This window comes from Sphaeramia orbicularis, chromosome 8 (assembly GCF_902148855.1).
Source record: "Sphaeramia orbicularis chromosome 8, fSphaOr1.1, whole genome shotgun sequence".
NCBI lineage: Eukaryota > Metazoa > Chordata > Actinopteri > Kurtiformes > Apogonidae > Sphaeramia > Sphaeramia orbicularis.
In genome coordinates, this window is record NC_043964.1 from 690,394 (window position 1) to 714,492 (window position 24,099).

A 24,099-nucleotide genomic window follows, 5' to 3' on the forward strand; every position below is an offset into this window, starting at 1 on the left:
CTCCGGCTCCTCCTCCTCCTCCGAGCCCAGGCTGCTCCTGTAGCTGCTCCCCCCTCCCAGACCGCCGCCGCCGCCGCTCCGATGTGCAGGACTGACGTACCCCCCCTCGCCGCCGCCTCCTCCTCCTCCACGCCTGGGAACGCCACCAGGAGGAAGAGACAGAGGAGGAAGAGGAGCGTCAGAAGGAGGTGAAGGAGAGGAGGAGCAGGTGAAAGAACAGTTAAAGGCCCTGAAATCTAAACCCCAACAGGAGGAAGAACGTTCGAAGAAGGCGGAGGTCAGAAGTGTCTGAAGCAGGAGGCGGAAAAAAGGAGGAAAAGGAGGAAATAGAAGGAGACCGCGCACATTAGAACATTCAACTAAAATACAAAGAATGGAGACGAATGTGAACGTTTAGACAAAGACAAGAACTCCATCAGATGAAACTGTAACATCAGCACAATGAAAGGAAATAAGCCTCATGTTTTACAGGATGACAAAAACACTTTATCTGAGTGGAAACAACAGAAGTTATGAGTTTGTCTCCATAATAAATGGTTTTTTCTGTGTATATTTGACCTTTAGTGACCCCTCAGACTGTTTTTATTACCTCCACCAGGAGGTTTGTTTATGCCAGGGTTTGTCTGTCCGTTAGTGTGCTACACAACTCAAAAAGTTATGGACAGATTTGGATGAAATTTTCAGGGTTTGTTGGAAATGGGATAAGGAAGAAATGATTAACTTTTGGGGGTGATCCGGAAGAAATCCTGGATTCTGGATCACTTTGAAATTTTCGTTAACATTGTGGTAAATGGGGCCAAAATTTTCGTTTCCCAATATCTCGCTTAATTATTGACCAAAACTCATGAAATTTCACTCAGGAATTGACAATGGGGTCCTCTATCACATTTCAAAGGCTGATCCGGATCTGATCCAGAAGGCGGATTTTATCTCAATTTATATAAAAAATGGGGGTGCCCTTACTTTTTGGCCTACTGTGCCTTTAATATTAAAGGTAGAAATTTCTGACAAGCGCCATCGTGTAGCTCAGTCAGTTCCGCATCGGGAGTATGCCACCGGATTTCATGTAGCTTTAATACTTCAGGAGCTAGAGCCAGAAGAAAACCGCCATTACGAGAAATGTGATTTTCGTGAATAACTACTGAACTAATAAGGATATAATTATGAATCCAGTTGCTAATGGTATGTTTTCATGGTCAAGGAATCTTAAAATATAGGTAAAATAAATATGGGACTAATATTTATGGTGGAAATCACAATATGGGGGAACTGTGCAAATCTCATGCAATTTGACTCAGGGGTTTACAATGGGGTGTTCTATCAAATGGCAAAGACTGATCCGGATCTTTCAAAAAGTTATGGACAGATTTGGATGAAAATTTCAGGAAATATTGATACTGGCACAAGGAACAAATGATTAAATTTTGGTGGTGATCGGGGGGGGGGGGCACTGATCTGCCTTGGCGGAGGTCTGCGCTCTCAGAGTGCTTTTCTAGTTTATTAATTTATTGATTATTCGGTCTGTGTTACAGCTTATGGCAGTAATTTCTGCAGAATATTTCATTTTTTTAGTTACTTTTACAGGTCTATTAAACAACACTGACACTTTTTACAACCTCTGCTAGAAAATGTGGATTTTCAAACATAAATGCATTATTTTACATACACTCATTCACAGATATACACTGTTAATATTATGTCTACTCATATTTTATGTCTACCTTTATTTTATTTTACTTTAGTATTATTTTTATTTCACTTTTTGTTAAAGTTTATTTAGTTTTAGTTTGAACAGATAAGGACAGATTTGGCTAAAAAGCTTCTTAAACTTACTGCATTTTACTTTCTACTAAAGTTTATGTTCATTTACTTTAAGGATAAGATGACAAAAAACAAAACCACAAAGAAAACTTCCACGTAAATATGTATGCAGTCCAATATGGCTGCCGCCGCGTGATGTCACAATATGCAAATTAGATGAGTACATTTACTCCCATCCTAAACTTTGGGTCAGACAATATTTTTCTCATTTCCAGTTTGACTTTACCTCCAAACACTTCAAAGATACAAATCTTGATCTCAAAACGGAACAAAATTGTTTTTTAATGATTAAATTAATTTTAAATTATTTGCATTTAGAATTTTCTTCCTGATCCAGGTTTATTTAGTCCAGATCTCCTGAGTTTAATCCTGGTTTTATTCCCCTCTCTGTTCATGTAACTTGGTCTGAAACATCTGCGGCCGAATCTCACATCAAGCTTTATTTCCTGTTTTTCTCCCTCCCCCTCCTCTGACTCCGCCCCTCCTCACCTCAGTTTGCTCTTCAGTGCAGACACCTCCCTGCTCAGGGTGTCGTTGGCCTCCCCCGCCTCCTCCAGCTCCCTCTGCAGCTTCCTGCGGGCCGCCGCCATCCTCTGCGCCTCCTCCTCCGCCTCCTCCAGCTGATGCTTCAGCTGCTTCAGCCGGATGTTTCCTTTCTCCGCCTGAACAGTGAAAACAGCAGCCGTTTACCCTCGTCCGCTGCCAGCGTTCGACAGGTGGAACAGACGGGGGCGGGGCTCTACCTGGTCTTTGAACTGCTGAGCCTGTTTCCGCTCATCCTCCATCTGAAGCACAAAGTCCTTCAGCTTCTTCTCCTTCTGACGCAGGTTCTTGGCGTTGGCCTGTCGCTCCCTGAACATCATCAGCACATGAACACAAAACGCAATATTTAAAGAAATAGTTGAACACAGAGCTGATATTCTTGCAGGAATTGAAGACACACACACATGACTGTTCCTCATCAGTTGTGAGTCTGTCTCTTTTTTCATCTTTAAATCAGTCAGTGTTGAACAGTCCACCTCACATACAAACAGTCAGTTGTGGACAAACGGAACAGAACTGAAAGAACTTAGTTTTCCAGAATGGGGAACTCCACAGCAGCAGTCACCGGACACTCTTCCGAGTGGGGGGAGCACATCAGGGGTGCATGGGCGATATTGTCGCAGGATATTTGGATCAAGAAAGCTGAGAGGGGTGAATCAGCGACCCCTCAGACGGACCCTCCAGCTTATGGACTGAGGTCCGTCGTATAATAGTATGGGAGCAGTGGTGGCTGCTGGTCTGTCAGACAGGGGAAGTTCTGTGTCGCTTACATCAAAAAAAACCCAGTCCAGTTCTTTAAACATAAATTCGTCCTCTGTTCCTTTTTCAGAAAATCCTCCGTTTCCTTATCGTACCAACTAAACAAGAAAACGTTGAAATTCTGTTAAATGTAGCCCAGTTCGTCCAGTGGTTGTGTTTTCTTTCAGGTCAGTAAATGAACAGTTCATTTGGTTTCTGTGATTCCACAGCAGAATGTGTGACGGTATTAAACTGAACTGTGTCAGTGAAGGAGCAGATCTGAAAACAGCTGTCAATCAAACCGCATTCAGCCTTTGGACCCATCCTCCAATCAGCACATGGAAGCCTGGCGTCCGGCCCAGCTGAGCTCCGCCCACAGCTCCACCCACAGCTCCATTCACCCCCGAGACACCGAGCGTTCGGACGACAGGTATCATGTGTCCAGTGCTGGTCCAGTCTGTAGTGGTTTTAAACCAGTTCCACTCAGTCCCATTGAAGTGCATGGACGCTGAGCGTCTACGGACAAATGCACTGAGCAGAGATGGAATGAACAAACACAGACACGGGAACGGAGGAGAAGTGAACAACATCCAGTCCACTGATCTGGGATCAAACTGATTCTGAACCAACTGGTCTGAGAGATGAACGTGTTCCAACACATTTGGAGTCAATGAAATGAAAACAACTGAACAGATTTGAGCATTTAATGGGAGTCATTTTAGGGTCAGAGGAGCTTCCACTGCAGTCTGACACAAACACCTCTGTATGGGAGGTATATGTCCCATATGTCAACCCGATACCCTGAGTTCGTGAGTAACCCCCAATCCAGGCATCACTAGTGAGGGGGGCTTTATCAGCAGAATGCACCACATCGGGGCCGGTTCACTGTCACCTTCATTTTGCAAAGGGAACCAGGAGACTACTGCTGTAGTAGAGTGGATCACTGGTGCGTGCAGTCGTATGTATCTGTATCACACTGCTCACTTTCAGTATCAATCAGGTGAAACTGGATAATCTTCCACGGCACACCTGATGATTTCTCACGGCACACATATCTGTCGCAGCACACTGGTTGGGAAACACTGCTCTAGATGTTTGTGTAGACGCTGTAGATGTTTCTCTAGACCGGGGCTGTCCAGTCCTGGTCCTCCAGAGCCTCTATCCTGCATGTTTTAGATGTATTCCTCCACACACCTGATTCAAATGATAAACCATCATCCAGTTCTGCAGAGGAATGATAACGACCGTCAGGTGTGCAGGAGGACGGATACATCTAACATCTATACATTGGATACATCTATCTGTCATGCAGGAGAGTGGATCTGGAGGACCAGGGTTGGACAGCCCTGCACTGTATCTGCAGGTGTGTCCCCACCTGCTCCAGACTGTTTTTTTTTTTTTTCTAGTCTCTGTATCTGCATCTCCAGGTGCGTCCTCACCTGCTCTCCGCTTCCAGCTGCTCCTCCACCTCCCTCAGCTTGGCCTCCAGGGCGGCGACAGAGGCTTTGAGTTTGGATCGGCCCTGTCCTTCCATCTCCGTCAGCTTGGCCTTCAGCTCTCGGTTCTGCCGCTCCAGCTGCTGCCTCGACCCCTCCTTACTCTGGGACGACGCCCGCTCGGCCGCTAGCTCCGCCCCCATCTGCTCCACCTGAAAGAACCACAACCAGGTGTTTAACCACAGGTTTAAGGAGGTCACATGGTACAAACCCTGCTTTCATTTCCATGTGTTTACAGTTTGATGCACTCCACGCTGATTTTAATGTATCTGGTTTAGATCAGGGGTGTCAAACATGTCCGTTTGAACAATATTTGTCTGTTACTAAATGTTTTGTGTATTTGTAATTCACATTTTTAAGGATACTTTGTAGATGTAAACTTGTTCATCATGTTATTAAAGTCTTTCCACAGTTTTAGATCCTATTATCCTACATTTGGTCCCTGAACTGAGCGGGCTCGGTCGTCCCTGGTGACTGCGGTGTTCGTACCATCTGCTGACTCTTCCTCAGGCGGTCGTTCAGACTCTCCACGTTGGCCTGCTCCTCCTCCAGCTCCTCCTCCAACTGGCTGATCTTAGCGTCCAGACGGCGTTTTTCATCCGACAGCAGAGACCTGATGATGTGGGAGTCCACATCAGCTCAGTAATAACAGGGGAATAATGTGCTAATACTGATTAATAACCATGTAATAAGTCTTAACAGTGCGTATTACCCATGAAAACAGTACATATATCTATGAACTCAAATTTTTAAAATAGTTCATTTATGTTTTGAAAAATACTGAACAAATATTGCATTGTTGTTGCAAAAACAGAAGATTATTGCACAACTCATTGCACATCGTTCACATAGAAGTCTTAGTTGAACCATCAGTCAGGGCTCCGCTCTGAGTCCTTTAGTTTAATACTTTAATAAAACCAAGACAGAAAAAACTGCAGTTTAGCATTTTCAGTCCTGGTTCATCATTATTACACATCAGCCACCAGTCACAGCATCAAACCCACAGTGGTGGAAGAAAAATCAGACATCTTTGTGTTTCCTGCTGCATCAGACAAACACAAACAAATGCAAATGAATATTTTTTCTTTATTTTTAACAAGAATAAATAACAAAACAAAACACATTTGTTTTGTTTAATGCTAAACTTCTCGACCATCCAGGCGTGTGTCACCATGGAACACATTCTGTTTCTAATATGTCTGATCTTGTGGGTTTTTTTTATTTTTTACTTCTTTTATGTGTTTTCTTACTTTCCAGATGAGTTACTGGTCAGTTCTTCGTGCAGTTCATCTCGTTCTGTTTCCGCCTGTTTACGAGCTCTTTCAGCTGCCGCCAACATCTGAAGAAGACGGAGAGGTTCAGGAAGTGAACCAGTTCAGGTGATATGACATCATTTATACTAACTGCTTAACCAGGTTAACTAACTACCATCTAACTAACTCCCATCCTCCAGGTTAACTAACTCCATCCTCCAGGTTAACTAACTCTATCCTCCAGGTTAACTAACTACTATCCTCCAGGTTAACTAACTACTATCCTCCAGGTTAACTAACTCTATCCTCCAGGTTAACTAACTCTATCCTCCAGGTTAACTAACTACTATCCTCCAGGTTAACTAACTACTATCCTCCAGGTTAACTAACTCTATCCTCCAGGTTAACTAACTCTATCCTCCAGGTTAACTAACTCTATCCTCCAGGTTAACTAACTACTATCCTCCAGGTTAACTAACTCTATCCTCCAGGTTAACTAACTCTATCCTCCAGGTTAACTAACTCTATCCTCCAGGTTAACTAACTACTATCCTCCAGGTTAACTAACTCTATCCTCCAGGTTAACTAACTACTATCCTCCAGGTTAACTAACTCTATCCTCCAGGTTAACTAACTCTATCCTCCAGGTTAACTAACTACTATCCTCCAGGTTAACTAACTCTATCCTCCAGGTTAACTAACTACCATCCTCCAGGTTAACTAACTCTATCCTCCAGGTTAACTAACTCCATTCTCCAGGTTAACTAACCCCATCTAACTAACTAGTCCTCGTTCCAGTCGGCTCTGACCTCGTGCAGGCGGACCATCTCGGCCTACATGGTTTTGCTTTTGCGTTCTGCCTCCCGGGCTGAGGACACAGCTCCTTCTGGGCCAAACGGGACTCGTCCAGGTCTCTCTGGAGCTCCTTGACCTGGGCCTGCGCAGGAACAAGCAGCACATACAGCACTGACACTGAGACTCAAGCCAGGATGTCAGACTCACTGCAGTTCAGGGGCCAAAACCAGACCAGTTCAGACCCAAAAACTCTCATAATAACCTACAAATAATGACAACTGCAAATTTGTTCTTTTTGTTTCAGTGTGAAAAGTAAAATGACATAAAGACACTTACATTTACGAACTACCCTTTCAAAAAATGTGAAAACTGAACAAATAAGAACATGAAATGTCTTAACAGAAGTGTAATTTAACCAATCTTCTGTCTGTTATTAAAAGTTTTGTGTACGTTTAGTTCCACTGTGATCTGTACGTTGTAATGAACATGTGTAAATGATAAACTGTACATATTTTCATCATCTAATTTTACTCTAAAACACAGAGAAAAGTTTGGAATTGTCATGTTTATAGCAGGGGTGTCAAATTTGGCCCGGGGGCCAAATCCAGCCCATCAAAATTTCCAGTCCGGCCGGGATGAATTTGCAAACCGCAAAAATCACACTTCAGATATTAACAGTCAAGGATGTGGAACTCTTTAGTTCAGGTTCACGTACAGGCCATGTGATCTCAACTAAATAATAGCACAATAACCTGTATAATGACTCCAAATGTTCTTAGTTTAATGTGAAAAACATATTACATTACACCTGTAAATAATGACCTCCAAATTTTTCTCTTAGTTTTAGTGTAAAAACTTATATTAAATTATGAAAATTATCATTTACAAACTATTCTTAACAATAAAATGTGAAAAGCCTGAACTTTTGTGAGTAAAATCTGAACATTATTCTTCCTGTTACTAAATATTTGGTGCCTTTGTAGAGCCAATCTGTAGTACGCATGTAGAAATGGTAAGTTGAGGTGTAATATTGTTAGAATTGCGCTTATTTTTCTCAAGAAATCTCAGTTTTCTCAGGTTATTCACATCATTTTGTTTAAATACTTTGTAACTGTACATATTCTCATAATTTAATTTTGACTGCAGTAAAACAAACAGAAAAGTTTGGAGTCGTCATTATTTACAGGTATTATGCTGTTATTTTACTGGTCCGGTCCACTGCAGATCAGTTTGGGCTGAATGAGGAAACTGAAGTAAAATGAGTTGACAGCCCTGGTTTATAGGTTATTATGTTGTCATTTTACTGGTTTGGCTCATTTGAGATCACACTGGTCTGAATATGGAACCTGAACTAAAATAACTTTGACATTCCCTGGTTTGACTCATTTTGTGTGTGTCTTCCAAATGCACTTCCTCACCACATTAAGCTTTTCTCTGTTTTATCACCATCCTCATCACATTCTCCTCTGTATTTCCTTGTATACTGACGCACCTGGAACTGCGCAGCTGTTTGACGGCCTCCTCGCGGCCCCGCCCGTGGCCTCCAGCTGCTCCTCCATGTCCTTCAGCTCCCCTCCATCTTCTTCTTTCCAGCCAATGCCTGGCCTCGCTGCTTCTTCTCCTCCTCTAGCTCTGCCTCCAGCTCACGCACCTGAACACAGGTCACAGGTCACTTTAAGTATGTAGAACGTCTGATTTGCTCACATATTTTCGACTTCAGCTTCTTAGATGGAGTTGAAACAAACAGACTGAAACACTGGGATTATTATTTATAAATGTATTTTATTTCCATTTCCATCATATTTAGTTGGAATGACTTCAATAATTATAGTTTCTGGTTGGTTCTGAAAGTCAGAACAGAACTGGGAATGAAATCTGTTCAATGACTCCACTGACTGGAAGCACAACATTTCAACATATGGTTTATTATTTCAATTTGACAGGTTTTTTTTTCAAAGATTTCCTTTCCTTTTGTTGTTTTATTGATTATTTTTTCATTTTGTTGATTATTTCTTCACTTTTGTAAATTTTTGGTTGATTTTGTTTGCATTCTTGGTCATTTTGATCATTCTATTGTTTATTTTCTTCATTTGTTCATTTTTTGTCTGTTTGTTTATTTCTCTTCATTTTGTTGATGTGTTTGATGAGTCATTTTATTTAAATGGGAAAAGGATAAATCTGCATGTAGAGGTTTTCTAAATCAATGAATCAGGTTCTGCTTTGAGATACTTTTAAGGAACACTGTAGTAAACGTTAAGGACTTTAATTATTGGTGGTTGCTGTGGTGTTTTGAATTTGGTGTTTTATGTCAGGTTTTAACACTGAGGTTTATTCTGTGTTTTATGTATGTTTTTAATGTGGATTATGGCGGAAATTTCTACTTTCTGGAACTTCTGCTGCTGTAACACTGTTACAAAAGAGATTTTTAACCTCAATGAGTCATTTTTCTTGGATAAATAGACGTTAATACTAATACAAATACTATACTACTACTACTACTACTATACTATAATAATAATAATAATAATAATAAACAAAATATGAAACAAATTGAACAAAAATGACCAAAATAATCAACAAAACAAACAAAACTATCAACAAACTGAACAAAATGATCAACAAAATGAACATAATACATTTATATGTTTGAGTCTGGTACTTTATGTTGTACTGTGTGTCTTCTGTCTGTTTTTAGTGTGAACGTCAGTTAATATGTGTGAAAACGCCTCTGCTCTGGATGTGAACTGTCTGATACTGAACTTTGATCAGCTGTTTCCTTTTTTCTTCTCCCATCTCGTCTCGGGCCTGAATCCCTCTCGTGTTGACTTTCATGGCCTGTCCGTTGACCTCAGGCGGAGTTTAGCGTCTTCCGCCACCTGCAGCTCGTCCTCCAGCTCCTCCATCTGAGCCCTCATCTCCTCCACCAGGGTCTCCAGGCCTCGCTTGGCTTTCTCCAGATCATGGACCTGACGACGGACGCAGATGAAAAAGTGTGAGCTCAATGTCAGACCCGTCTTTTTCTGACGGTTCTGTGGTTTCCTCTTACGTTCTTCCCCACGTCGTCCTTGGAGCTCATCAGGTCCTCCATCTCCACCCTCAGGGCTTTGATGGTCTTCTCGGCCTCCTCCAGGGCGTCCTGGTTCTCCTCCAGAGCTCGGCTCAGAGCCAACACCCGGGTCTCCTTTCCCTCGCCTCAGCCTCGGCCCGGTCTCGCTCTTCGGCAAATTTACAGGAGACGGATCGCTCTTCTGCCAACATCTGAAGAACGACAACAACAAAGGAGAGGTGAAAATCCACACGACACAGTGAAGACGCAGAAGAACTCATGTAGGTGGTTTTTTGACAATATATTTATTAACATTATTATATAAATAACATTATTTATATAATAATTATAGAACTCTGGTATAGCGCCTTTACTTAAACTATCCTTGGACACTATTTTTTCCAAGTCCGTTATTAATGGTCTGGTTAAAAGATTCTTTTGGCTTGTTCTAATATCATTTCGAAGCTTGAGGAATTTAAAGAAATATTTTTTATCTATGTCATATTTACATCTAATTTCATATAACATATTATTTGAGTTAGGCAGATCTAAATCCTGAATTTCTCTAATCCATTCAATGCCCACTTTCTAAACACAGCATCTGTTCTTCCTGGTACAAGGTGCTGATTTCCCCACACAGGACTGGACTGTGATAAAGGGCCCAGTGTCTGTGTTTTAGTCTCATGTGTACCTGGTCGAACTTCTTCTGCTTCTTCTCCAGGTTGGAGACAAGCTGCCGCTGGTTGTCCAGGTCCATGAGGACGTCCTCCAGCTCCTGCTGAACACGTCCTCGGCTCTTGTCCAGTTTGTCGTAGGCCGACGCCTTCTCCTCGTAGTCGGTGTTGGCCGCCTCCAGCTCCCTCTGCAGACGCTTCTTCCCTCCTCCAGCAGCTCCACGTTCGCCAGCGTCTCGTCCAGCTTCTTGTAGTCGGACAGCTGGCGGATGGACAGAAGGTCAAAAGGTCAGAGGTCAAAGGTGGTCGTGGCGCCGTTGGGAGCCGTTTGCAGACGCTCACCTGCATGTTGAGGCTGGACACCTGCCTCTCCACGCTCCGCTTGACCTCGCTCTCCTCCTCCAGCTGCTCCACCAGGCTGTTCCTCTCCTCCTCCATCTGACGGAGACGCCCTGACACGTTCAGCTTCTGACGGGTTTCCTCTGCCAGCAGCTCCTGCACGACCACGACGACAGAGGAAGGAACAAATAAAGCAGTTAATTCTGTTCAAAACCCTGATGAGGACTTTAGACAACACAGGGTTTCACACACTGAAGAGTTTCTATAAATGTTCTGCAATAACTATGAAATATTTATGCAATATCTATCAAAACATAAATGCACCATATTATATAAACTGAAATTCATAGATATACATGCTGTTTACACAGGTAATACATACTGTTAATATTTTGTCTATTTTTATTCTACTTAGCTCTATTCTGAACTTACTTTTGTAAAAATTTTTATTGTATTTTATCTTATTTTAAGTTTTTACCATTTTTTTCTTAAGTATTGCTGTTTATTAATATTGTTGCGCTGACTGGAATAGCACTTCTAATTTCATTATACACACAATGACAATAAAGGCTATCTATTCTATTCTATTCTATTCCTGAAGTTTTGACCTGTGGTGAGTTTTCTTTCTTTCTCCGTGCATTTGGAAGTAGGTGAGTTATGTCAGAACCTTCTACTTAGAACGACAACCAAAGGAACTTCTTGTAACTGTCAAACATTATATAGATATGATTCTAGTCTGTTTATTGAAATTTATGGATATTTTTTGAGAGAGAGAAAAGCTAAAAGTTTAAGTTATGATGAACGGCACCGTTTCCTTTCTTGTCTGTCTGTGTTTAAGGGCACTGTAGCTCAATGTTGGCTGGGATACCTTATGAAAAAAGTTATATATTATTGTATCCAACTAATTCCATAAATTACATACTTTTTGTCAAGTAAATTTGCCTTTTTAGGCAAAATAATATTTTCCAGGAACAAGGCTATTCTACTTTCTTGAAAGTCACTTCATGCAGTGTGCTAAGAATTAATGACAGTATACCCAAATATTTTCATGACAGTTTGTGTGGATTCAGTCTAAAATTTTCCTCTTTAATGTAAATAAACTTTTGGATTCAGTCAAATACAAGTGTGTTTTACTAAACTTATGAAAACTTGACTTTTTATAGACACACGGTTCTCAGACATGATCTTTTACAACATGATGCATGGCTGTAGATTAAACTACCAACAGTTTCTACACACATACAGCAGCAAAATGCATCAAAAACATCAGATATATACTGCAAAAAAAAAAAAGTAATTTAACAGAATTTTCACTGTTTATTTTACAGATTTTTCCTGTATTTTCAAGATGCAGGAAAATATTAATGAAATGACAAAAACAGACTGTGATTTTACATGTTAAATGTAAAATAACATGAAAAAACTGTAACTGTGAATAACCATAAAATTTCCATTTTTTTAAAAGAATTTTTTTTCTTTTTTCACAGAAAAATAGTTAAAATACATTTGCAAATGTATCGTAATTTCACAAATATTTCTTTTCTATTCATGAGATTAAACTGTTAATTTAAAGTTTAATACTTTAAAAAAAAAAAATTAATAAAACCAGATAAAATTACTGACAATTAACGGTAACAGAAGTATTAGTTCTGTCAGTTGAACCAGACTTGTTTGTTAATTGAAAAATATCTTGTGTAATTACAGGAGGTTTCACAACAAAAATGTTGAATAAATGTATTTTGTGAATGTATAACATGTATAAGCACTGATAAACTGTCCAAATACAGTTTTTATCAGTGGATTGGACAACTGAGTCTCACTGAAAATTATTTATATATATTTATAGGGAATTGGATTGTTTTAATACATGAAAATATTCTCTATTAAACATTAAAAAGTCAAAAAAAAAAGCAAAATCTCATGTAAAGTTAGGGCAAAAAACTGTATTTTAATTATGGAAAATTACCATATGTTCATGAGATGGTTATTTTCTGTGATTTTACAGTATTTTTTCAGCACCCCTGCTGCCAGAATACTACTGTTTTTTTGTTTTTTTTTACAGTGTACTATTAAAACACTGACAGGGACATGATGACCTTTGGACTGTCTGTGTTTTAACTCCATTTGTCCGATAACACTTAAATCCTAAAGTGTGCTTCCTCGTTGCTCACCTGTGTGTCGTGGAGTTGTGAGCTCAGACTGCTGATGTCTTTACTCAGTTTGATGTTTTTTCCTTCTGCTTCGTTCAGGACACTGGTCACACTGTCCAGCTCCATCTGAAACATCACACACATGAATGGAAAGCCCCTCCGGCTTCTGCGTCTCCCTCTTCGTTCTCGTACGTACATGTTGTACGGTTTGCGACTCACCGTCATCTTGGACATTTTCTCTCCCAGCTCCGTCCTCTGCCTTTCGCTCTCGTTGAAGCGTGAGTGGAGGTCGTTCAGCTGAGCCTCCACTTTCTTCTTCTTGTGTTCTACATCCTGTTTGGCGTTGGCCAGGGATCGGAGGTCAGCGCTCAGATCGCTGCTTCCTTCTCCAGAGCCTGTTTGGCCTTTTCCAGACCGACCCTCACCTGGACCACAGGTGAGTGCATCGCTTAAAGTCTGCATTCAAGTGTTTTTTATTTTATATACAGTTTCACTTTAATTTTATATCAATCAGATCAGTCATTTGTTTAAACCATTTCTTAAACATCTCTTATCACATCCTCAGTTATTAAATAGAATTTAATACATTTACCTTTATGGTGTGTTTATGTACAAGTGCATTTTTTCACATCTATAAGACAGTTCAAAGATCAAATGCACTAATAGAAAATTCTATTATTTTGTTTGGACGATATGTATGGTTATTGTTAAAATTCATTTATTCTTTATGGTATTTAGGGTTATTTTCAGCCAAAAAGTAGCACAGATGATGCTACTTTTCTACAGTTCACAGAGCCGAGATATACAATTGCGGAAAAAAATGCTTAGACCATCCAAAGTCATCAAAAACAATGGTTATGCAAGCAAGTCCTAACTCCTGTGTGTATCATGTGACTAAAAACAGACCGAAAAGAAAACATGGAATGAATAAAAGCACTGTTTTTGTCAGTACAATGACACAGATACTGATGGAAGAACTGAAGGGATTTGGGTTTTTATCCAGAAAACATGTTAAATGGATAAATATCAGCTGTGAAATTCAACCACTATGAGCTATTTTTGTTGTTCTCATTATATTTGTCCAAACAAATGGACCTTTAGTTGGACCAGACATTAAAATGAACAAGAAACTGAAGAAAACAAGGGATGATCTAATTTTTTTCTGTATGTTTCATAAACTTTGACAAATATTTGAACTTTTCGATACATGCTAACTGTTTAATAATGTCCCATGGTTTTTTTTTTTTTTACCCTCTTGGCCTGCTCCAGCTGCTCCGTCAGCTCCTCCACAGCCTGGTTGTGTTTCTGCCTCAGGTCCTGGACCTGGGCCTCGTGGCTCCGCCCCTCCTCCTCTATGGCTCTCTTCAACATGGCCACTTCCTGTTCACGCTTCGCCCTGACAGTCAGACACATGTGAGGTCAAAAAAACACAATACAACCAACAGCAGCACATGATACTGAGGATTATTCATAAAAGCTCACGATCAGAACTATTCACCTGTTTGCAGATGACGCCCTGATCTATTTTAATGTTAGACTTATCTCAGGAAGAGGCTTTGTACTGTTTAGTAATGAATTAACTATATTAAAAAGGTCTAAAATGATGACAAATAATAGAAATAATCAACAGTAGTAATACATTTATACATACAATGCAGCTCACATCAAATTTTATAGACACACAGTAGGATTTCAACTTATTTTTTTTATAACTGGAAGATATTATAAATAATTTGCTAAAGAATTCAATTTGTTTCAGCAAAATGTACTATTGGGTAAAAACTGTTTCAGGATTTCTTATGTATTCTTGTCTATAATTTATTAAACTATATTTCTTGTTGTGAGATTTTATTGTTAAGTCAGATCTGCTTTAACTGTCTTATTAAATACAATATTTCAGTACTTATTCATAGGTTATGGCTTGTTTTTTGTGAGATTTAATGTGTTTTACTTCTATTTTTGGCTTAATAATTTCATGTTTTCTATTTCATTTAACTTTATAAAAATCCTCTTTTTCATGTCAGCCTGTTTTTGTTTCCATCTTTTGTCAGTGTCTTATAAATTTGTGATAATTTCACATTCCATTAAAGCATCTTTTCACTCTTTTCCTCATGGGATAAAACTCTATTTAAGGTGAAAATATATATTTCTATCTGATCAAACCCAGTCTGAACCTGTGGAGGGGTCAGTTTGTCGACCGTGGTGGTCTATGTTGGTACAGACCGTAGTTCCTGCTGGGCGGCCGTCGTGTCCAGACTGTCCTCCAGTTCAGAGCGGAGAGCGTTCAACTCATCGCTGAGGTCGCGTCTTGCCGCCTCCACCTTCCCTCTGGCCATCCTCTCCGCCTCCAGATCCTCCTGAAGCTCCGAAAGCAACGACTCCAACTCCCGAATTTTCTTCACCGCCGCCCCTCGCTGATTGCTCTCCTCCAAACTGTGAACAAACATTCAAGTAAGACCACAAGAGTAAAACGTCGAAGACTTTACATTATTTTAGTGTCTTCATTTCAGGTAGAAATCAGTGATAGCAGCGACACCTGTTCTTCAGCTGAATTAGCAGAGGAGTCAATGGCAATCTTGTATAAGTCCAGAAATCTACTCAACCATAAGACACTCCACATAACTGACTGTTCACTTCTACTTCCTTCTACGTCCTATTGTGTGTTAGTGTGGAGCTGGACGTATAAAACAACTGTAAAACCAGCCATACATATTATTAATAAGGCCGCTTACCATGAACATACTAATGAATTGTTTATGAAATCCCATATTATGAAATTTAATGATTTGGTTTACTATAAAATAATACAAATAATGTATAAATCCAAATTAAAGTGACTCCCTGTCTGTGTACAAAGGTTCATCTAAATATGATTTACCAAATGTTTGTAAATGTGTTGAACAAAAAGCTAAAAAACAGACTAAAAGCAGTATATATATGTGCTGTTGGAGTTCAACTATGGAATGAGTCCAGCCTGGATTTAAGAAAATGTAGTCCATTTTTGATATTTAAAAAAATGGTACGTAAGGCAATGTTTGAAGGATACAACTGTTAAGTTCTAATAAGAAATAAGCAAATAATTTATTTTTGAATCTGCATTAAATTACCGTTAATTTGGTTGGTGAAGTTTTCTATTTTTCTGGTTTATTTTCACCTTTGAATGTTTTTGCTTGTTTGTTTGATTGTATGCATTGCTGTTTTTTTTTCTTTTTCTTATATTGAATGCTGGGTAACTGAATGTGTTCTGTAGGACAGGCATTAATGTCAGCGTTCTGCTTCTGCCTGGACCTGTTCACTCATTAACCTGTTGGTAATGTTTGTAATGTTTGTAGTGTTGTTGTTAACACTGGTTGTATTATTATGTGATGATTGAAGAAAGAATTTCATCATCATCATCGTCATCATCATCATCAATCTACACGATGAATTGGAAAAATTGGGTTTTACTTTAATTTTGAGGTTGATTTGTATTCATTTCTTGGAGCCTCTTAAACCCAGCTGCCCCCAGCAGTGGTAGTTCCTTCTGTGTTGCCATGGTAATGCTATGCAGTGCTTGTAACAACTTACACATGCTATACCTCCACGTTACCAGAAGAGCGTCAACTAAAAGCTCAACAAAACCAACTACTGAAAAACAGAACACAACTCAAGCAACAAGCTCTTAAAGGGAAAAATATAAACCAAGCTAACAGACCAGCGAATGTCAGGAATAATTTAAGAAAACAACAAAACTATGAGACAAACTTTGCAACGCTAAGCTAACACTAAACAGATCCAACAGTACAAGGATTATTTCTCAACCAATAAAACGGACAAATGGACCAGGGTTGAACAGGTCTAACTCGGTTCCTCTGGTCCCCTTCACATCCACTACACTATGTTTGGATGCTGGTCTTTCCATCATGGGGGTTCGTACCGAGCCTGTGTGGCCTGAAGCTCCTCCTCCTTGGCGGCCAGCTGGGCTCGGAGTTCGGCGAGTTGGGCCTGAAGGTCGGCGTTCTGGTCGTGGAGGTCGGCAAGCTCCGCCTCCACCTTCCTCTTGGCCTTCTCCATGTCCTGACGACCCTTCTCCTCCTTTTTCAGACGAACTGAAACATGAAGATAGCATCAGATTTAAGAGGCTTTGGTATATGTACATTTACGCTGGAGTTTTTATAACACAGTATTTGTACTTTTGATGCTACTGTATTTTTGTGTAGTATAGTTTATTGTATAGTATGTAGTATACATACATAATGTTTTTACAGTGAAATATTTGTACCATTTCTGTATTGTTAAAGTTAAGAGTTTGTACCTTAATCATGTAATTTAATAGCATATTTGTACTTCTAACATTGTGTTTGTGTATATGTATTTTTAGAGTGCAGTATTTCTGCAGAAGAGCATTTGTGCTTCTACAGCAACAGTTTTTTTAGTGAATTCATTCCTTGAATAGTACAACATGTCCAATAGTAACACAAGATTCAGAGTATTATTACTGCAAATATCAGAAATATCCGCTTGTTTGCTGACGATACTGTGATTTTTCTGTAATGCTATAACTATTGCAAAAAGAGGCTTTGAATTGTTTATTATGTATATTTGTCCTGGTAAATACTCTTCCCAGGTGTGTTTCAATTGCTAGTATTAGGTAATTTTTGCAGTATTAATATAATACAGACTTTTATATCAGTTTTTGTACTCTAAATACTAAAAATAAGCATTTGTGCTCCAACATTAACAGTGTGGATAAAGGAACTTTCGAGTTGTATTGGACTGGAAAGACTTAAATATATCGCAAAGGGCAAAAGGAAGGACTTTTATAAACTCTGGGAACCATACATGAATATCATAATTGATGGAAATATGCAGTCAATTTGATTTTTAAAGATGGATAATCATTATTATTATTTTAAGTCATTTTATCACTACTATGATTTCGTTCATTATAACGTTATCATTGGTGATATTTCTGTTACGGCTTTTTTTTTTTTAACACTTAATTTTTATTAGTTATTTGTCATTTTGTCATACAGAACACAAACAACAATTGCAACAGATAATAGTCACAATCTAATAGTAATGCTAATTTAGGTTACAGTTATGAAATAGTAAATTTCTGTTACCACTGTTATGGGAGAACATCTTAATTTATTGTTGTGCAAAGTGTGTGTGTATACATGGGCATGTGTGTCTGATGTATTTGTATAATGTTAAAAAAAGTTAAGTCATATTGTAAAAAAAAAAAAAAAAAAGCATGTGTTTATACATTTTGGTATTACTCTAGCACAGTAGTTTTATAGTGACATATTCATACTGTTATTGTTTTAGAGTTTGAATTGTGACCAGTTGTATATAACAGTATTTGTATGGTGCAGTCCTGTAATAGAATATTAAAACCCTGACCCTCCAGCTCAGAGATCATGGACTCGTGTTTGGCCTTGAGTTTGGTCAGGTTCTTGGATTTCTCCTCCTCCTCGGCCAGGTTGGAGCTCAGATCAGCCATCCTCTCCTCCAGAAGCTTCCTCTCCTGCAAACACAGACAGTTAACTCACCATCAAAACAACCAAACACCCACCAAACTGCTCATCTGTACCTTTAGCAGTTTGTTGTTCTGGTCCTCCATCATCAGCACGTCCTCCTCCAGCTTCTTCACTTTTCCCTCCACAGCTGTTTTTCCAGCTGTAACTTCTGACAGGCGTCCTCCTGCTCAGCGATGTGAGCCTCCATCAGCTGCAAAACACCACCATGCATTAGGCTGGACTTCAGGATGTTAGCATTAAGACATGTAGAATTTATGGTGTGTATGGAGTTTGATTTTCTGTCACACTGAACAGCAAAAAAATAGTAGCATGACGTGTTTTAATTATACATATAGAACTTATGTTAGTTTAGGGGCCACATTCAGACCAATATGACCTCAAGTAGGTCAGACCAGTAAAATAACAATATAATAACCTATAAGTGATGACAACTCCAAAATTTTCTCTTTGCTTTATAGTAAAAAAAAAAAAGTAAAATTACAGTAAAAAAAAATGTTAACATATGCAAATTATCCTTTAAAAAACATGAACAACCATAAAATAAGTTGAATTTTAACAACATTATGTCTCATGTTCTCATTTAAACATGTTCATGGAAACTTACAGATCACAGTGGATCTGAGAATACAAACATTTAATAACAGGTATATTTCTAATATATGTATTGTTAAAATTCCACTTTTTTTTTGTTCATATTTATTCAGGTTATTTACAATTTATTGGGAAAGGATAGTTTGTAAATGTAAATATTTTCATAATTTAATTTTTTTCACATTAAACCAAAGAGAAAGTTTAGAGTTGTCATTATTTATAGGTCATGAGGTTATTATTTACTGGTCCGACAACCTTGAGGTCATATTGGTCGGAATATGGAACTGGAACTATACTGATTTGGACCCTTTGGTCCGGACTGGACCCTCTGATGGGCTGGTTTTGGCCTGTGGTATTAAATGAAGGATGTGTGGTCCTTAAAGTCAACTCGATGCACATAATTATTTGTCATTTATAAACATTTGCCTTTCCACTCTGTTGTAAATATCTATACAGTCTGTATGGTTTTTATTACTATTATTATTTTATTTTATATTGTTTGTTTTTTGCACTATCTTTATGCTTGTACACTTTCCTTCTTGCACTTTATTGCTACTTTATCACTATTACTGCTATTTTTTGTCACTTTAGCCACTTTAACAAACTTGTTTCTATTTCTTATCTCTTTATTTTTCTATTGTATTGTCTTGTGCTGCTGTAAACACTTGAATTTCTCCCTTGGGGGATCAATAAAGTATATCTTATCTTATCTTATTTTATCTTATTTTACCTTATTCTGTTGCTGCCTTGACCATTGAGGGATCAATAAAGTCTATCAATCTAATCTAATCTAATTCCTCCTCGTCACCTGCATCTGCTGCTCCATGTCCTTCTTCTCCTGCATCAGGCCGTTGCTTCGCTCCTCCTCCTCCTCCAGTCGGGCCTCCATCTCGTGCAGCACCTCCTCCAGCTCCTGCTTCTTGGCCTCCAGCCTCACCCTCATCTCCTCGGCCTCGGTGTACAGCTCCGTCTCGGCCTGGAGCCTGGACTCCAGCTGGGCCCGTTCGTCCAGCAGCTGCACACACACACAAACATCTGTTCATTCACCGTCAGAACAGGAAGCCGGACCTTTACCTGTTCACCTCTCTCACCTGGGTCTGTCTCTGACTGATGTCCTTCAGCTCGGCCTCGGCTTTGGCCGCCACCTCTCTGGCCGCCTTCAGCTCCTCCTCCTTCTGGCCCATTTCCTCCTCCTGTCGTGTCACCTGCAGCAGGGGCTTCACCTGGAACAGCACAGGTCACATTTATGCGTTAGTCCAGTTTTTCAACCTTAGGGTCGGGACCTCCCGTGGGGTCACCTGGAATTCACATAGGCTCGCCTGAAATTTCTAGTAATTGATAAAAATAAAAACTTACAAATAAAAAATATACAGTGAGTTGAGAAAGACAATCACAATACATAAAAGACATACATAAATTTGTGATTTAATGGAAAAACCGACATTACGCTCTTCAGTTTTTTCGACATTTAGTAAATATCGGTAAAGTTTTGTGGAGATGTCCAATGGAAAAGCAACTACTGTCGTTCTGTTCTGTGTCAAATGTTCATTGTGGTCAGTTTCAGATGCTGCAGCTCTTTCATAATTCATAGTTTCAGTTCTTGTTGTTCAGTATTAATTGTCCTCCTTGTAAATCACAGCTGGACTGACTGGACAGATCCTGACCAAGGAAAATCACATTCTCCCTTTGCGCAGTAATCTCCACCTGGATTTACTGCCTTTGTCCACAATAATAGACATTATATAGACTAAATGTCCTCTAAAATTAACGTATATTTGCAACATAGTATAGCAAACTATTACACGATCCAAAACAAATTAATTTTAGCAAAAAAAAAAGTTTCTGTTTTGAATGCCTGGGGTCGGCAGAAATGTGTGGTGTTAAAAGGGGTCAGGAGTAAGAACAGGTTGGAACCAGTGCATTAGACATTCATGGTGTGAATCTGAAGTTTAAAGTCAAGTATAAGTGAGAGACTGAAAATACTCAGACACACATTACATGATGAAATATCATATGGTAATAAATGCTTTTAGTTTCCACATGATCTCCAGCTCATGATTCCTTTTTGTTAGTGAAGGAGCACAGAGTGATGGAAGTACAATATAAAAACAAACGAATACAACAGGGCCTTGTCTTTGTGGCTCAGCCCTATAATAATAATAATGATAATAATAATAATAATAATGCTGTGAATAGATCACCTTAGTGAAGAGCCTCCACCACTGCCAGTTCCTCAGTTTCAGGTAACAGGCGCAGTTTCTCTGGATCACCTTCATGGCTGTGAGCTGCTGCTGACGTTTACTGAACGCCCTGAAAACACACAGAGGAACAGTCTGTCCATTAGGTCTGGTTTGGATCAGGGTTTCTGCAGATATCAGCAAATCTAATTTAATACTTTTTAATGCCCTTTTTATGCCACTTTAAACACACTTCATGCCCATGTCCACCTGCAGATACAGTTTTATTTATAGTTTTATGTCAGTTTATCGTCCACAGGTTTTAACCAGGGTCTGAATAATTCCTCCTCCACTGACTTCTGCTGAAACTTGCATTTTCCCATTTTTACCACATTTGCTAATATTCCTCCTCTCTCGCCACAGCATGAGCACACTCACAGCACATTGCATTCCAAGCATCTGGTGTGGTGACTTCTTGCATCAGCCATAAACGATAGTCAATTAAAGGGTTCCACCTGTCAATCATCACACTATACTTCTGATCAAAATTATGATGTTCATATAATCAAAATAAATCGTGAATAACAATCCTTTTTTTCCCATCAAGTGTATTTAATTTTTCAATGCCTCTGGACATTGAATTTAATGCTTTTTAATGCCATTTAAGGCCTTAAATTCACAAAATCTATTTAATGCTTTTTAATGACCTGCAGAAACCCTGTGTATGTGTTGTCTGTAAACGTTGAGCACTACCGATGGAAAACTGCTTCCAGTTAATCCAGGATATTTACACAAAGTAATGTTTTTTGTACTGAATGTTCATTAATATGCACTGTCCTCATCAAATAAACAAATTAAATAAATAAATAAATAAATAACTAAAATAGAGAATGAACAGTTCATATAAACAGATCTGCATCACTTACTTTTATTTTTCCTTCTATTTTAAGAGCTTCTTATACTGTTGAACTTTTGGACTACAGCTCCCAGAATTTTGGGAGCCAGAGCAAAATAATCTAATTTACCACTGTCTTGTTATTTGTGTTAATGCAAAACATTCATGTTATAATAGTTTAGTTTCTTTGCTGATTTTATATGTTCGTTTTCATCCAGAAAATCTATTTCATTTTTCATTTGACAGATGAGAAATTACAGTCTCTACTTTCAATAACTTTTAATTAATGTAATGATCATTTATAATACTGTGAAAAGGAAGAAAAACTGGAAACAGCATCTTTACTTCTATCATCTATAAAAATGTCTTCTCTTCAGGTGTTTGAACAGTCAAATCTGTTTGGTTAAATGTGTGGAGGATGTGAATTTGGTTTTACTTTCGGGCCAGAAAGCCTCGGGCTTGTCCCTGGAAGGCGATGATGATGACGGTGAGTTTGAGGTCTCGCTCCTCCTCCAGCTGAGCCAAGACTCCGGTTCTGAAGAACATACTCTGACCGATCCGGTACAGGTTCGGATCCAGGTCCAGGTGTTTGACCTGGAGGAGGAAGGAGGAAGGAGAGGAGGAGGAGGAGGGGAAGGAGGAGAAGGAGAGGAGGAATGAGGAGAGAAGGAGAGGAGGAGGAGGGGAAGGAGGAGAAAGGAGAGGAGAGAAGGAGAGGAGGAGAGGAGGAGAAGAGGAGGGGAAGGAGGAGAGGAGAGGAGAGGAGGAGGAGGAGAATGGAGAGGAGAGAGGGAGAAAGAAGAGAGAAGGAGGGGAAGGAGGAGAGGAGAAGAGAGGAGAGGAAGAGAGGAGGAGGGGAAGGAGGAGACAAGGAGACAAGGGAATGAGGAGAGGAGACGAGGAGAGGAATGAAGAGATGAGGAGAGGAGACAAGGAGGGGAAGGAGGAGGGGAAGGAGGAGATGAGGAGACGAGGGAGGAATGAGGAGACAAGGAGACCAGAGGACGGGAGATGAGGAGAGGAGACGAGGAGAGGAACAAGGAGATGACAAGAGGAGACAAGAGGAGAGGAATGAAGAGAGGAACAAGGAGATAAAAAGAGAAGAATAAGGAGAGAAATGAGGAGAAGAGAGAAGAACAGAGGAGAATCAAGGAGACAAGAAGAGAGGACGAGGAGACAAGGAGGCAAAAGGAGTGAGGAGGGGAATGAGGAGACAAGGTGATATGGAGATGAGACAGAGGAACAAAGAGGAGAGGAACAAAGAGAGGAACAAGGAGATGAGAGGAGAGGAAGGAGGAGACAAGGAGACCAGAGGAATGAAGAGGAGAGGAAAACCAAGGAGATGAAAAGAGAGGAATGAGGAGAGAAACGGGGGACGAGGTGATGAGGAGACGAGACAGAGGAGAAGAATGAAGAGAGGAAACCAGAAGAGAGGAATGAGGAGAAGAGAGGAGAATCAAGGAGAGGAAAAGAGAGGAGAGAAATGAGACACAAGGAGAGTAAAGGAGGAGGAGGAGAGGAAAATCAAGGATGAAGAAAGAAAAAAGAAAAGAATCTCCTTGTGAGTAACGTCATGGATCTGAGCTGAGATCATGAAACATGTTCTGTCATAAACGTCCTCTCACCATCAGACAGCAGGCTGTTTTCCATCCATGAAGCCTTTGGGGATGGCGTTGGCAGCCAGAATCTCATACCTACCAACACCCAAACAGAATGAAAACACCACAAACACATGACACTGATCTGCCACACACTTAAAGGGATCTGAACCACAGTTCTAATATCAGTTCATGCTTTAGGTTCATTGAAGTTAGCAGAATCATCACTGCCCCTGGTGGACACAGGAAGAACTGTAGCTTCACATTTAAGACAATTTTATAGTTTTGTTCATTAATGTTGACACCGTTCAGATTTTTACTATATTATCATATTTCAGACACTGTTTTCTGTGGTGCAACAGATTTCTCTTAACTTTCTAGTACTTTTTTTTTCTCAACTTTTGTGGATTTTTCTCTGCTTTTTCTGTGCATCATTCATGTCCATTCTTCCCATGCATGGT

The 24,099-nt window shown here is 39.6% G+C and overlaps 1 pseudogene; it reads right to left on the reverse strand.

Annotated features, from left to right (window-relative positions):
* Window positions 1-180: 180 nt before the first annotated feature.
* LOC115423554 (myosin-11-like) lies at window positions 181-20,160 on the reverse strand (annotated as a pseudogene).
* Window positions 20,161-24,099: the final 3,939 nt, after the last annotated feature.